The sequence below is a fragment of the Triturus cristatus genome, chromosome 12 (assembly GCF_964204655.1).
Source record: "Triturus cristatus chromosome 12, aTriCri1.1, whole genome shotgun sequence".
In the NCBI taxonomy this organism is placed as follows: domain Eukaryota; kingdom Metazoa; phylum Chordata; class Amphibia; order Caudata; family Salamandridae; genus Triturus; species Triturus cristatus.
Genome location: NC_140595.1, coordinates 418,858,842 through 418,870,968, shown reverse-complemented (window position 1 = coordinate 418,870,968; position 12,127 = coordinate 418,858,842).

Genomic DNA, 12,127 nt, shown 5'->3' with positions numbered 1-12,127 from the left:
GTTCCTTTTACTGCGGCCAAATGGGATTAGCATCAGGGCCCGACACATCATAAAGTCGTGTATCCCACACGAACCCTGACTAATCTCTTTCACACCTGACTCTGTTTCCTACTTTATGGCTTGTTTCACGAGAAGGAGGTGCCCGTTTTATTGGGGTCTGCTGATATCTGATGAGGGTTCTGAGCCTCGCTGGGTAAATAATCATGGGCTGACCGAGCTGAAATGTGGGATTATCATCATGACTTTGCTCTTTCTTTGAAGCGAAAATATGTGAATTACCACTTGTAAAATAGGGGCGGTGTTGCCCAGAGCGTAATATTCTGTATATAAGAAAAGACTGTTTTTCGGTTCGGGAGCAGTCTCCTGAGAACATACACCGTGCTGTACTTCTCGGATACCTGTGATTGGTCTGCAGCCAATAAATACGATCTTTGACTTCACCTAGAAGACTCTGTGTTTCTGTAGTCTGAAACAGGAAGAACTCGAAGTCTTCGGGTGTGTCCCCTGGCACCGCTGGGTTGGTTCTGAAAAACCCAGTACTTCAGAAGGGTGAAGAAAGGAGAGGTGTGAAAGTGGATAATAAAGAGAAGGAGAATGGATACTATTGAATGAAGGGGGCAGAAATAGGGATGAAAGAAGTAAGGTAAATGAGGGAAGAGTGGCAAGAGAAAAGAAAGAATTTAGCAGGGAGAGCCAAAGGGGATGCACGCAAAAGATTGGGAAAGGAAAAGTGAAGACAAAAAATCTAGCATCAAAAGGAAGAAAAATGGAGGTGAAGATATGTAGGGTTGGAAATAGAGAGTGAGAATGTTAGAGAGGTGTTTAGAGTAGGTCAAGGAAAGAAAATTGAGAAGGAGATCAGGAGAGAGTTTAATGGGACAATGAGAGCAGCGGGAGATATGACAAATTGATGCATGGGATCACTGACAGAATATCGGAAACATTAATATTGTGAGGGCAGAACATCATATGAAAATCATCAGGGGCCAAAATATTGAGAAGGTAAGTGCAAATAGGTAATATCGATTTACTATTCTTAACTCCACATCTACATACCTTAAAGATACCTATATTTCCAAAGTACATAAATGTGGAGTTACATATGGTAAAACTTTGCTTATCTTTAGAAACTTACCTTCACAATATTTTTGTACTTGACACAATATTTTGTCCACACACAATTTGTTCTCTGATATTTTGTCTATACATTGGAAGGAGGAAGGGTAGGTAGCAAGTTCAAACTAGAAAAATGAAAGAGGGAGGTGGGAAGAAATAAAGGGTTAGGAATAGAAATGTCTGGGAGGAAAGAGGAAAACATGGGAAAGGTAGGAGGATTAACAAATGAAACAGTAGGGGAGAGAACGGTAAGAGAAGGCAAAAGAGTAGAAGAGGGGGCTAGAGACAGGAGAGGAGATTATCCAAGGCAGAGACAATAGATGGGATTTAAAGGAAGTGGAAGGGAGTCTGAGATGATAGAAAGATTGGGGCTGGGCATAGAAAGAAAAATAGGGAGAAAGGACAATACATGGAAGTAAGGGGAAGTGAAAAGAGCAAGATGGAAAGATGGCAGTGGTAAGTGGAAATGCATTGGAATTGAGAGACAGACTCATGAGGTGGTGTGGAGGGGTAATGAGGCATAAAATGTGGAAAGAAAGAGAGTAAAGGGAGGGTGTAGAAAAATAGTAGTACAAAGAGAAATTAAAAAACAAGTGTAGAAGGAGTTGGAATGGGAGAAAGGGTTGAGAATGCAGGGAGGGAAAAGGGAATGCAAGGAAGAGTTGAGTGATGTGTGAAAGGAACAGGAAGGCAAAAAGGAACACAGAATAGGGTGGAAAGAAAAGTGTTAGAGGGGAAAGAGTGAGAATGGGGAGAGATTGTTATATAGTGGATAGGGATGAGGGAAGTTGAGGAGAGGGAAATGGATAAGGACAGGATTAGGAGTATGGATTGAAAAGCATAGTGGAGGGGAGGACAGTAGCAAAAGGGAAGTGAATAGGAGAAGCAGATGAAGGGAACAGAGATTAGGAGGGAAGATGACTGGAGGCTGGAGAGAAAGAAGGTAAGAAGTAGGTGTTGAGGGAAGGGTTAGTTTAGAGAGGGTACATGACATGCATGAGAGGGGAAATGGAAGTGGGAAATAAAACAAAGTAAAATGAGGGGAGGAAAAGGGAAGAGTATAGGTGAAGGACTTGGAGAGTGAAAAGTGTATGAAAGTGCAATAGGAGGATGGGAAAAAGAAGGCAATGGGGTGACAAGGGGTTGGGGAGGTGAAAGGATGAAATAAGGGGAAAGATGAGGAATGTGGCAAAAGGAAAGAAGGAAGACCAGGTTTGGATGACAAGAGAGGGTCAACAAGACGGGTGGATGCAGGAGGGGAAATGGAAGGTAGAAAGGGAGGAGAATCAAAGGCAAGAAGTCAGTGGACTCGTTGTTGGGAAGGGACAGAAGGGAAGAGAAAGGAAGGGGTGCAGAGGGGAAGTAAAAGCAGACTGGAAATGGGAGAGGGACGAAAGTTTGAGAATTCACAAAGAAGGGAGAGAGGTTGGGAGGGGAAGAAAGCAGGATAGGTTTGAAATGGAATGGAGAGAGCGACTGAAGGGATAGAAGGGAGAGAGAAGGAGTAAGATAGAGGGGAAGGAGCAGATTATAGAAGAGGGGCAGGAAACTAAAATGGAGAAATGAATAAAGAGAAAGGTTGAAAGAAAAAGGAGCAAGCTGAGTGGAAGGGAGCTGGGAGTAATAGGAAACGATGGAGATAAAGGAAGGTGCTGTGAGGGCATTGAAATAGAGGGTTTGGGAAGCAGAGGGAGGAGAGACAGAGGGGTAGGGAAAACAGATGATGTTGATGGGAAAGAGGTGAGAAGAGAAAGAAGGTGAGGTGAAAAATGAAGGTAGATGAAGAGCAGAGGTTTCTTGGGAGGGATATGACAGAATGGAGACATGAAGATGAAAGCAAAGGATGCAGGGGTGGGACAGGGGAAAGTAGGAGGGGAATTGCAGATGGGCACATTTGTGGGGGGGAGGGGAGGCAAAGGGTTAGGGAGAAGGCAAAAAAATAGGAGGGAGTGGACGAGAAGAGGAGGAAGGATGGGAAAACAAGAGGAGTCAGGAGGGCCAAGTGATAATAAGGGGAAAGAAGAGGAACAGAAACATACTGTGTGGAAAGGGAGGTTTTTAGGGAGAGGGAATTGGGAAGGAATAGACAGAGGGGAAAGGTGGGAGGAAGGAAAAGTATTGAGGATGAAGGGGTAGAAGGAGAGGAAACGATTTATGAAAACGAAGGGAGGGGGTGTAAGGAGAGTGATGAGAGGATGGATGTGGTTAGTGGAAGGACGGAGGAAAAAACATAATAGAGCAAGCAGCATACAGCAGGTAACAGAGTGGGGGAAGGAAAATGGAAGGGATTATAGAGAGCAAAGTAAGGGAAGAAGTAGGTGGTATTGGAGTGGGTGTGGGTTGGTCTGGAGGGTTCAGTGACTAAATATCGAGGGACAGAATATAGACTGCCCAAAATATCGACTCAAAATATCAAGGGACAGAATATAGAATCACTATCAACAAACAGGTAAGTACTAAAACATCGAGTACAAAATATAGATAGTTAAAATATAGTTAACTAAAATATCGAATGTTTTAAATGTATTAAAAATAATATAAAACGAATTAAATAATAAACAAAATCAAATAAAACATAGTTAAAATAATTTTAAAAAGCTTAAAATTTAAAAATAATAAATGCAATGTAAAAAATATTTTTTTTAACATATATATTTACTTAATAATATTATAAAATAATTATTAATCTTGATTATAAAATATTTAAAACATTATTACAAATATATTTACATATATATAAAAAAAACTATTATCTAAATATAAAAATAAATAATATATAATAATTTAAATAATTAAAGTAATACTTTTTATGTTAATTAATAATTTACACTACATTAAATATAAATAAATTTAAAACATTACATAGCTAAGGCAATACAATTAGTATTCACACTCCAACAATAGCAAAATTAGAGAATTTGTTGGATAGCGGGTGGGTAAAAATTACTATTCCAACTCCAGTGAGTGCAACAGTAGGGAAAGTGTTGGATAGCGGGTAGGTAAAAATTACTATACTCACTCCAGCGAGTGGAACAGTAGGGAAAGCGTTGGATAGCGGGAGAGTAAAAATTACTATTCTCACTACAGTGAGTGCAACAGTAGGGAAAGCGTTGGATAGCGTAGGGGTAAAAATTACCATTCCCGCTCCAGAGAGTGCAACAGTAGGGAAAGTGTTAGATTAACATAAAATGAATTATCTTAAAAAAATTGTAACATACATTAAAAAATATTATATACATTTAACACATATACTAACATAATATAATTTAAAAATTCGATATAATGACATTCTATATTATAACATACTATTGATGTAGCGCTTAAATGTTTGAAAATTGTAGGGGTGCATTATACTCACTGTTAGTCGGCACCCGCATATAATCAAATGTGTACTCAGGTATCTTGTGTGCAATGTATTACGAATTGTATAACCTATATCGATTTTAATAGAAGTGCTAGCTATGTACAAGCCCATCGTAAACGTATTGGTGAAATGTATAGAGTTTAGTTTATGCGAAATGTAATGTGGTGTTAGAAATGTGCACCCTAGACTTCGTGTCTGTAGTTTGTTTAGCTTGACCACACATGAAAGAAAGACGTAAATGTCCGTACTGTGATTGAAACCTGCTTGTGTAACCGAAGTAGTGGCCAGAATTCGCATATATCGTTGAGGCGAAAGGCCTGGTATTTTCTTATGTTAGCCAAGGGCAATAGGCCAAAAAGGATTTATTCCAGTAGAGGTTTTAGGCTGTAGTAAATTGCAACTTAAAAGATGTGAAGAATGTCTGCTTTGCATGATCTCACCCCAGGTGCAAGGACAGTTGCTCGTTAGTAGAGAAGCTCTTTGTTCACAAATTGACTTATGTAGTAAAAGCCAGACATGGGAGTGTATTGGAATGTGCCAATCGTAACTCCTAGTGCGGATGGCGTCTGGGACTCAAGGCCAAGCGATGGACGATGGAACTGGACAGCGCTCTGTGGAAATTTACTGAAAGACGACCCCGGAGAAGAGGAGGCGCAAAGGGCGTGTTCTGGGATTTGGGGTTCTGTATTAGGGACAGCGCCCCGAGGGTGGAGGCAGATCAGAGCAGCCCTGAGCAGAGGAAGGCTAGGCGAAGAGATAGAGGGGGCAACTTAGACCAGCTCTCTAAGTGAAGTCTTCTTATGAAGTTTCACTCTGACACCTTTTATTCGATGAGGGTCTCAAGGGATTGCTAAGTAGGGATGTCATCTAGTGCAGAGTAGGGACAGAGATGGTATGGTTCAGTGTCCCTAGTATCGACATTTGCTTGGTGGTTTTCTACCTCATGCTTTTAGAGATTGTGCTTTTAGTTATTTTTAGCCGTATGCGGATTCTTCGTAGAGTAGCATTTGTGTTAGTGCCTATGTACTTGTTGTGCCTCGTACTGAGGACTCTGTATCTCCAAATCTTTATGTTGATAATAAAAACCAGAGAGCCAAGAGATTAAGTCTCGAGTCCTTGATTATGGCAATTTGTGGACAGTAATTTCGATAATTGTGTTTTTCCCTCCACGCTATTGGGCAAGTAAAAAGTTCCATACGACCAGAGTGGGTTCTAGTAGATAATTGCGAGATACTAAAATGGGCCGGAGCAGTTGGTAGCAAACGAGGATGGTTTCTTACTGATAGCGAGGGAAGATTAGATAAGGATAAGTGACCCTTGAGGCCCAAGAGACGATAAGTGATGCTGAATCAGCAGATGGCGAGCAGCAGACGGCAGCAGATGAGCATCGACGGCGAGTAGCAGCACGGCCGAAAGCAGCAGTTCCAGGAGTGAGTATGAAAATGAGATGTTGTAGATTGCGGTGTTGATTTGTTGTGTGATGTCTTGCGGAGTTGTTGTGTATGTCGTGTGATTGTGAGATCAGGCTGTGAGCGCGCGCAGCCCGGGAATTGTGGTGTAGAAGACACCTGAGATAGATTTTGTTGACCACCCAAAGGAGATCGTGAGGTACCATCGATCACCTGGACCGAGATAGGGGGAGTGAATGCGTGTGTGTATGGCAACTTAATGCTGGTCGTGGGTTGTGGTGTGCAGATCGGAGTGTTAGTAACCTATCAGAGGCGAGTCGTCTGGCCGGACGGGGCAGACGGGCGCCAATCGAGGTCAACAAGGTCGAGAGACTGTGGACGAACAGTCAGAGGCTGTGGACGGACAGCCAGAGAAGTAACTTAATTGGTTATTTCAGTGTGTGAATGGGACGTGAGTAAGCGTGAAACGAGTTTTGGAGAAGGGAACTGCTGCGGACGAAGGAAGGTGACGTCAGAGGGTGTCGCGCTGTGATAGGCCGGTTGGTGTGAGTCGCGCTGTTATTGGAGGATTCGAGAACAAGAAGTAAATAGAGCGCGAGATCGAATTCGCTCATTATGAAGTGCCTTAGGGCTTTGCGAGAGTTGTGTAGAGGCGATAAGCATGTGGTGGTTCGTGGGGGAGAAGAAGCCCCTCCCGAGGATACCCCGGCACATTACATGGCACAGAATGTGGGGTTACATACTATAGTTTGGATCGAGAATTGGCACAAGGTTACACAAGGCGAAGGGGAACTAGCTTTCCCGAGGTATGGCTCATTTAGACTAGCAGTGCTGTACCAACTGAAGACGGTGATGGGGTCCTTAAAACCCTTGCCAAGACCAGCACAGTTCGAAGCATTACATGCGTGGATAAGAGCAGCGCATGATAAGGAAAAGGGAAGAAGTCAGGAGAGAATGAGGAAGTCGATTAGGGCATTTCAGGATGCCAAGTGGGACGCAGCGGAGAAAAGATGGAGAGTGCAGACAATTGAGGAAGCGAAACTGTATCCCGCGCTAATGGAGGAGACTGGGATAAGGCCTGGGAAAGCACAGAAAGAGGAAGATAGTGATTCTGATGATGGGGTATTGCAAAGATTGCTAGACGAGAGACCACCCCCTTATAATCCAGATGAAGAGGATGATAGGTGGGGTGAGAGGGGAGACTCTAGGAGGGTAACAATCCAGCCTGAGACCCGAGTGGAAGGGTTGGTTTCGTTTGAAACAGCGAGTTCACAGGGTCAGTCGGAGACCAGTGGAAGGATTGGAAGAGAGATGAGGTTACCGGATGCCTTGAGGGTACCGGTCACCATTGGACCGATTGTGTCGATATACAGTCCGGAATCAGAGGAAAGAGAGAGGTCAGAACGAGTGGCAGAAAGAACGAGGAGAGAAAGCGGGGAAAGTGAGTTGGAAGGGGCAACGGCCCGACCTCCAAGCCCTGTACAATGGAGTACACCATTAGCAGCGGTGTCGGACACATCTAGGGGCGAAGAGGACGAGAGACCGGTGAGGCCGAGGACTCTGATGGAGTCGAGATCAGATTCAGGGTCATGGGTACCGCCAAAGAAGCAAATGAGCTGGAATATGGGCCGAGCGGGGACAACCCCAGTTGCCTCTACGAGCCATTCTGCTCCCATAGAACTACCAGAAGAAAGGAGAGAGCAGGAACCGGAATGCGAGTATGATGAGGGACGTGGAGCAAGTTGTCAGGTGTTGAAAGGGGCCTTGAAGGCAGGAATGATAGATGTAGTAAGACTTAAAGCAGAGGCGGATGAAATAATATATGGGAATCTACCTCTTGAGAGAGTAGTGGCATATACTCCGGATGAATTGCTTTTTGTAGCAAAAGATGTGACTCGGAAAGCACGAGCGGCACATGAGAAACTGGCGGGTTTGGCTAGAGAATATGGGGTGGATCTATCCAAGACTAGAGCATTGCAAGGGAGCCATAGGATGCATTGTACCGAGCGGGAATTGGAAGAGAAAAGAGTGGTTGGTCTAAGGTCACATACTAGGGAACTGATTGTAGCTATGAGAATATGGCTGATGCTTGACAAATGGCAAGAGAAATGGGCTAGGAAAAAGAATTCTAGAGGAGCGAAAGGAGGGAGCTCTGAAGGAGATTTGCAGGAGGTAAAGATCCTTCCCTTGAGAGAAGTGGCGAATGGAGGATATGTGCATGTACCATGGAGCAGGGGGGATTTGGCATCATTTACGAATGATTTTCCCAGGCTCAGGGAGAAGCCTGCAGAATGGTACAAGCAAGTTGAGCGTTTCGTTAAGATTTCGAAGGTGTTGTGGATAGACCTGAACACCTTATTCGATATCGTGGTTCCGGGAGATCTGTGGAACGCATGTAAAATTGCTGTTGACTGGCCGGACTATGAGCCTGATAGGAACATAGTTACAAATGGTCCGTCGCCCGTGGTAATGAGGCTGTACGATAAGGTAATTACCTGGTTGAAATCGAAGGTTTCACCCCAAGACATCGATTGGGTGAAGATAGACAGGACAGTGCAGGAGCCAAAGGAGACAGTACATGAATTTTATGAGAGACTTTTGAAGGCTTTTAAGCAGTACAGTGGTTTAGATGAGCTGGAAACGAAGGACATGGGACAGTTTGTGTCTAAGTTCGTGCTGGGTTTGAAGCCCGAGGTCAGTCTTATGATACAGCAGCATTTGATCTGTTGGCAGAATAAGCCTGTAGACGAGATCTTGCGGTATGCTAGGTACTGCACGGATGAGATTGAGTCCAAACACAAGAAGATGAAGGATAACCTATTGCTCATTCAGATGCAAGCTGCTCAGGGACCGCCGAATGGGGGTCAGGTGGGGCGGAGACAGGGAAACTATCAGACAGGGAATCAGAACGCGCAGGGTCAGGGAAGGCCGAGGCCCGTTGACCCTAGGACAGGCATAGATGTAGCAATCTTGAAGAAGACGACAGCTTGTCACCAGTGTCACCAGGTGGGACATTGGAGGCGCGAGTGTCCCTTGAACCCCTATAATCAGCCGCAGATGGAGGGAGGAATGGGTCAGGTCCCTGGGGCGGAGCAGGTACAGACGGTGACTGTACCGAGAATGATGCAAGGGAGGACCGGCGTCTCGCAGGTGCAGGTTCCCCAGCCACCCCGGATGCAGAACATACAGCAGGGAGCTCGGACTTATTTGCAGATGCCCATGTTCGAAGTAGGAGAGGAGAGGGATGCAGATTTGCTAGCGCAGCTAAGTTTAGGTCAGGATGATGATTGCCTCCTTAGGGCTATTCTAGAGGTAGATCAGAGAGGACCCTTTGTGGAAGCAGAACTCGATGGACGCCCGACTACCTTTTTGGTAGATACGGGGGCTACCAGGTCAACTATAAGGTCAGCAGTAATTCCGGGGGTAGCCCTTTCGGGGGAATGCATACAAGTGGTTGGAGTTGCGAACAAGAGGCTAGTGAGCCCCTTAACGGAACCGATTCCAGTCAGGATAGGAAACTTTAGGGATCGACATCAGTTCGTGGTGTGCGATTCTAGTCCTGTTTGTTTGTTGGGAAGAGACTTATTGTGTAAGCTCAATTGCACAATCTACTGTACCCCGAAAGGAGTAGAGGTACAGACAAGGGATGATGATGCGACCTTTAAGGTTGCAAATCAGCGGGTGTGCGTGGAAATGTACCCGGCTTTGACAGTGGAGGAGCTTCCACAGGATTTGAGGGAGTCTGTAGCGACCGATGTGTGGGATCTAAGCGGAGAGGAGATCGGTTTAGTCAGGGGAGTGGAACCAGTGAAAATACAGGTGAAACCGAATGCAGAATTCCCGAGAACACCTCAGTATAAACTATCGCCTGAAACAGTTGCAGGGATTAAACCTGTGATTGAGTCTATGATTAGGCAGGGAATACTGGTGGAGATCATGGGCAGTCCATGTAATTCACCCATTATGGGATTGCAGAAACCAAGTGGGAAGTTCAGGATAGTGCAAGACTTGCGGAAAATAAATGACATAGTTGTTCCATGTTGTCCAGTGGTACCGAAGCCATCTGTGATACTGTTCCAGATCCCATGCGAAGCTGGATGGTTCACAGTGATTGACTTGTGTCAGGCATTCTTTTCGATTCCTCTACATGAAGAGAGCAGATTTCTTTTTGCATTTAGGCTAGAGAATCGTATATTAACGTGGTGTCGTATCCCACAGGGGTATACGGAGAGCCCGTCAATTTTTAATCAGCTCTTAAAGAAGAATCTTGAAGGTCTTGTGTTGCCGAAAAACTCTGTTTTGGTGCAATACATTGACGACCTGCTTGTTGCGTCAGAGACAGAAGACGCTTGCAGGGTCGATACCATTGCGTTGTTGAATTTCCTGGGAGAGAACGGTCACAAGGTGTCTCCAAACAAGCTGCAATACTGTTTACCTGAGGTACAGTATTTGGGGCACAGAATTGAGAAGGGTAAAAGGAAGGTGTCTCCAGATCGCATTGATGCGATTCTGAGAATGCCAGTTCCCTCGACGCAGAGGGAAGTTAGAATGTTTTTGGGAATGGTGGGCTATTGCCGCCAGTGGATCCCAAACTTTTCCTTTGAAGCGAAGCCTTTACAGCGGCTGACGCGAAAGGATGTAAGTGATCCGGTACCATGGGACGACGACTGTTTGAAATCATTTCTGAGGCTGAGAGAAGCCTTATGTAGCGCTCCTGCGTTGGGAATGCCGGATTACAACAAGGCATTTGCATTATTCTGCTGCGAAAGAGAAGGCTGCGCATTAGCAGTGTTAACCCAGAATCATGGAGGTGTCCGTAGACCAGTTGCTTATTTCTCAGCTACTTTAGATCCAGTAGCTTCTGCGTTGCCCGGATGTCTCAGATCCGTTGCGGCAACAGGTGTCAGCATCGAGAGATGTGAGAGCATTGTGATGGGTCATCCTCTTACTGTACATGTGCCACACTCTGTTGAATTGTTGATGACTAGGACTAAAACACAGCACCTCACGAATAATAGGCTGACTCGTTATGAGCAAGTTATCCTTGCAGCCGATAATGTGACATTGAAGAGGTGTGCTGTTTTAAATCCTGCTACATTGTTACCTGTTCCAATTATAGATGAGAATGAAGATTGTGCGGACCATGATTGTCTCGACGTTACGGAACTATGCACCAAACCGAGACCTGACATTGTCGATGAACCGCTCCCAGAGTCAGATGAGATTTTCTTTGTAGACGGTTCATGTTTAAGAGACAGTGTCGGTCGATTGAGAGCAGCGTTTGCTGTATGCACCATCACGGGTGTGGTTGAAGCCGCTTGTTTAGAAGGAGTACACTCCGCGCAGGTGGCTGAGCTCATTGCCTTGACCCGTGCCTGTTTGGCAGCCGACAAGATCCGTGTAACTATTTACACGGACAGCCAGTATGGGTTTGGTGTGGTTCATGACTTCGGACAGCTATGGTCCCAGAGAGGGTTTATGACGTCTTCAGGTTCTCCTATAAGAAATGGTGATCATGTGCGGAAATTGTTAAAGGCATTGCAAGGTCCTGATGAAATTGCTGTTGTTAAATGTGCTGCCCACACAAAGGGAAGTGATTTCGTCTCGTTGGGAAATAACTACGCTGATGAAGTAGCCCGATTTTGTGCAGAACAGGGATGCAACTTCACTGAGACCCATGTCGAGGAAACTGGGGAGGAGGTGGTGTACGGTCAGATGTTAGCAATGGCTGACTCATGGGAGGAACTGAAACAGCTTCAGGAAGGGGTCTCGGATCAGGAACGTGACAGCTGGATACGAGCTGGATGTGAGAAGGGAGATGTGGATATATGGGTTTCGAATGATGGACGAGCAGTGTTGCCGGAAAGTTTGTTGAATCCCATGGCGAGGTTGATACATGGTGCTGTACATCTGGGTAGGGATGCCATGATGAGAGTGTTTCGTCAGACCTGGTACAACCCGAAGTTTCGTGCAGTGGCTGAAACTGTGTGCCAGAGGTGTATCACTTGTCAACAGATGAATGTAGGGAAAAGAACTGCTGTGACGTTGAGCCACATAGGGAGGTCAGGGGGACCTTTCAATAGGATGCAGTTGGATTTTGTCGAAATGCCGAAGTGTAATGGGTTGAGGTACATATTAGTGATAGTATGTGTCTTTTCCAGGTGGGTGGAGGCGTACCCTACACGCAGATGTGACACACTCACAGTAGCGAAACTATTATTGAGAGAACTCATTCCAA